General features: G+C 37.0%; 1 long non-coding RNA gene across 1 annotated transcript; it reads left to right on the top strand.

Moving 5' to 3' along the window:
- Positions 1–1,914: 1,914 nt before the first annotated feature.
- On the top strand, positions 1,915–3,874 carry LOC143880858 (uncharacterized). Its single transcript, XR_013251802.1, has 3 exons — positions 1,915–2,949; positions 3,074–3,090; positions 3,256–3,874. It is a non-coding gene; the product is annotated as an uncharacterized LOC143880858 (long non-coding RNA).
- The last annotated feature ends 338 nt before the right edge of the window (positions 3,875–4,212 follow it).

The raw sequence follows: 4,212 nt of genomic DNA, 5'->3' as shown, positions 1-4,212 counted from the left end.
CTATGGCTGTGATTAACTTTCCTGATCGATAGATTACTCCTCGTTTGGGATTCTCCCAAAAGGATCTGAGCCTTTTAATTTTTTTAGGCCTTAATGGTCAGAACAGGACCAGGATCGGATCATTTGGGCCACCTTAACAGGCCTGAATCCTGTTTATGCAAACATGTGAGTCCTTGGAAAACCAAACGCTTGATAACATACTATGGAAAGCTTGTGTTCTTAAAATGGATTTCTCTTCTTACATGGGTGGGAGAAAGCAGTTTCCAACAAACGAGCCAAGTTCATAGCCTGGTAAGTTCCGGTGCTTTGTTAAAAAACAAAATCAACGGAATATGGAGGGCAGAATTGACCCCATGGTTGAATTAAAGTGGTAAATACATCCATTTGAGTTGGGATTGCTAATTCACTAGTTTCCATTTGTAAGTTGAGGATCTTATGATCTGAATACTAGTCATGAGCTCAATCCCTATGTGAAACCCATGAAGGTGATAATTTATTTAGGGCAGAGTGATAAATCGCCCCCAAATATCTTAAATCGACCCCCTATGTGTCTTTCTCTCTCCTCTGGGTTAGAGAGAGAAAGACACATAGGGGTCGATTTATCACTCCCCTTTATTCAATGCAACTGCCAAATGGAGTGTTAGGAAGACTAGGTTTTTTAAGTTCCGGGTTGTAGCAGAGATGTTCTTAAACCACTTGGTTCTCCCTAGTAACTCTAAAAAAAATACAAGCACAGGTTCTATATTTAAGTCCCACGACAACCAGTTACAACTGATTACTTCAATTTCCATTCATTAAAAATCAGACCTTAATCTTGGATTAATTTCTTCATTTCCGATCAGATATTCAACAAAATAATGAAACAACATAAATATCATCCTTACCGAGATCACAGATTCTTATTCATGTTAGTTTGCTATGAATGCTGCTTGTTTTCATCACCCCAACTCGAAAAAAGAAATTTACGGTAATTTGGTTTGAAATTCTGAACCAAAATTCCGAAATTTTGTATCACTTTCTTTTTTAATAAATAATGTCATTAAACTGAAATTACTGAACTTTCGGACCGTCCGAAATTTGGTAAAGGGCGAAAAATGGAATTTCGGAAAATTCCGGTTTCGGTCTCCACCGATATCCAAAATTTCGGATTTCAGTCGAAATTTTAAACCATGATCCAAACCATTCATTTGATTGGCCCTCACATAGATAGGGTGTCCACAAAAAATCAGCTCCATAGGATCATCCCAACACTACAATTTGTGGAGGCAAAATGGACTTGTATAAACCTTCACAAATGTGTCCATTTTTGCCTCCACAGTTTGAAGGGTTGGGATGATCCTATGGAGCTGATTTTTGGTGGACACCCTATCTATGTGAGGGCCAATCAAATGAATGGTTTGGATCACCAAAACAATGTGGGCCCATTGTATTTTAAGCCGGCGGTGTAGCTAAGTTAGCTACACCGGCGGTGTAGCTTCACTTTCCTCATATATATATATATATATATATATATATATATATATATATATATATATATATATATATATATATATAAGAGGAATTCTAGAGAAGGGAGCCCTTGCAAAAAAGAGGTGAAAGGGCTCTCCTATTGGCTACACATCACCATAATGCATTAATAACGGCTGAAAAGTCAAACATGATGGTGATGTGCAGCCAATGGGGGAGCCCTTTCACCCCTTTTTTGCAAGGGCTCCCTTCAGTTTAGACTTCCTCTATATATAAAGAGGAAAGGGTCTTTTACTGTTCATTCTAACGTGTCAGCCTCCCCTTCGTCTTAACATATATTTTATGGGTTTTTGCTTATTTGAAAAAGACTTAAAAAATATATATATTTCCTTACATGTCAGCCTCGCCTTCGTCTTCACATGAAGAGAGAGAAAACAGAAGCCGAAATAAGGATTGCTCGTGATATGCCTAAAATCTCGGCCCCAGCTTTACGATACTCTCTCTCTCTCTCTCTATGTTCCCCATCTCAACATGTCACCCCCTCTGCAGCCAGTTTTTATTTTCTGTTTTTCTTCCGCTAATGATGCATAACGCCTTCCAAATACATATATCCTATGTGTATAGACAATTTATATACACACAAATCTATATATCTATATCCCGTGGCGATATACGTATTCTCTGTGTATAGCCGCTTTGAAGAGCGAGGAATTCCAAAAGTCAGAATACCAAAAGTCAGTTTCCTATCTACGTGTGTTAGTGGAAAATTCAACAATATCTAGCAATAGTTCATCTACGCCATCTCTCTCCCCATACCCAGGGGCGGAACCAGGAATTTACACCCGGGGGGGCCGGACTAGTTGTAAAATTTTTTTTTTTTGCAGGTAGGGTTTCGTCCAACCAAAAAGGAAGCTTTCCACAGGATTTTTTTTAACACAGGGAGATGGGGAATTGATATTTTCACCCCTTGGGATTTTTTTTAACATAGGGAGATGGGGAAAGTGTGAAACAATTGATTTTTTTAATGATTTTGCAAATCTTTGGGGGGGCCGTGGCCCCCCCAAAGCTATACGTAGTTCCGCCCCTGCCCATACCCTGCAAAATTGACATGAGCGTTTCCACCACAACCTTCTGCCCTTTTTACGGCGGCTTGATATATACTGTGGGTCCCTTTTTTAGGTAATTTCTCTTTCTCCCGTTACAAATAGGGGTTCTGCTGAGGTTTCTCTCCAATGAAAATCAAGGCCAAGTGTGGGAAGCATTCTCGAACGATTCCATTTTTATTTTTTTTTGGATAATGGCTGCCAGGTGCCAACTGATGTGATTTGCATGGTCTGGATAATGGCTGCCAGGTGCCATCGTTAATTTGGGAGTTGATGTTTGACTGATGTGATTTGCAGATGCTAAACATATGTTTTGACCAATTGTGTTTTGAGTATGTTTCATGGTGCCATTTGAAAGTGATGATTTCCCAGAGAGAAGGTAATTCTACTCTCTTATTCTACGAATTTCATTGATTAACTTATCTTTTCTTTTTCTATTATGTTATTTGGTTTGATATGTTTCCTTTGCCACCTTGTGCATCACACATCCACATGGGTTTCAGGACTCAAGATGGAAGAGGTATGCAATTTATTTTGTTTTTCCTTTCTTTGTTGATCATTATATTGGGAATTGGTTTTGCTTCGCTTCTTGAAAAATGGAATTTTTTTTCTTCTTTTTTGTTATTTATGTGAATCATCCCTTCCTTTTTTCTCTACTTACGTATTCTTTTTTAAACGAATCTAGGATAAAAAAATGAGATGCGGTCTTCTTCGGATGCAAAATGGAAGACAAGGTCTTCGGAATCGATCTTGGTATGTCTAATTTCTTTTATTAATATTAGTAAGTTGTTTTTTGTGCTATTGCATTTGGTATTTTCTCTCTTTTATGTCTTATCTCTGTTTCTTTCATTTCTTGAGATGGCTTCATATATTTCAAATTCATTATCCATGTTGATAGATAGGCCTAGACGTGAGTCTCTACATTTCCACTTTTGTACTTTGTATTCAATATCATATTTGCATATTACTATTTCTATATAGACTTTAGCATATCACTCATATCATGCCAAGCCCATGCAATGATATTTCTATATCATCTTTTTACGTCGTAAGAGAATTTCTTCTAAGCTGTAAGAGCTTGAAATATGGTCACATAATGTAGACTTATTTGCTTTCTTAAATTGATGTGAGTTCATCTTCTATTGTGATCATTCAATTACGATCTTGCTGTAGGTGCCCGATTGATACATGGAAATAGGAGTAACTATAGTAAAAAAATGATACATGCCGGTGGGAGTACCAATTGTTATATTTTTTTAAAGGTAGATTATATATTCTTCTCTTTTGATTTAGCTATTGTTACAAATTGGGGAATTTCTTTCTTAATGTCAGAAATGAACGATGGTTTTGAACTTTTGATTTTTTTTTTATATGGCTGTTGCTACAAATTTGGAATTTTTTTGCCATTAAAAGAAATTGGAATATTTTTTCCGGACGCCGGGACAAATTTGGAATCAAATACAATCCATAGAATTCATCAAGCATCTTTCTCGTTTGTTTGAAAAGTCAAAATACATGATATTTTAGGTGAGCAATTCATAAGATTGTTGTTAAAAAAGTTTAGTCTAGCATAAAGAGACTCCAAAGAGCCGACTCAACCAAAGCGAGGTGGTCACTTCGCTAGAACATCGTTGACTTCACA

This window comes from Tasmannia lanceolata, unplaced genomic scaffold (assembly GCF_043159265.1).
Source record: "Tasmannia lanceolata isolate RefF3 unplaced genomic scaffold, GAP_Taslan_0.1 ptg000007l, whole genome shotgun sequence".
Lineage (NCBI taxonomy): Eukaryota > Viridiplantae > Streptophyta > Magnoliopsida > Canellales > Winteraceae > Tasmannia > Tasmannia lanceolata.
This window is presented reverse-complemented; position numbering and strand designations above follow the sequence as displayed.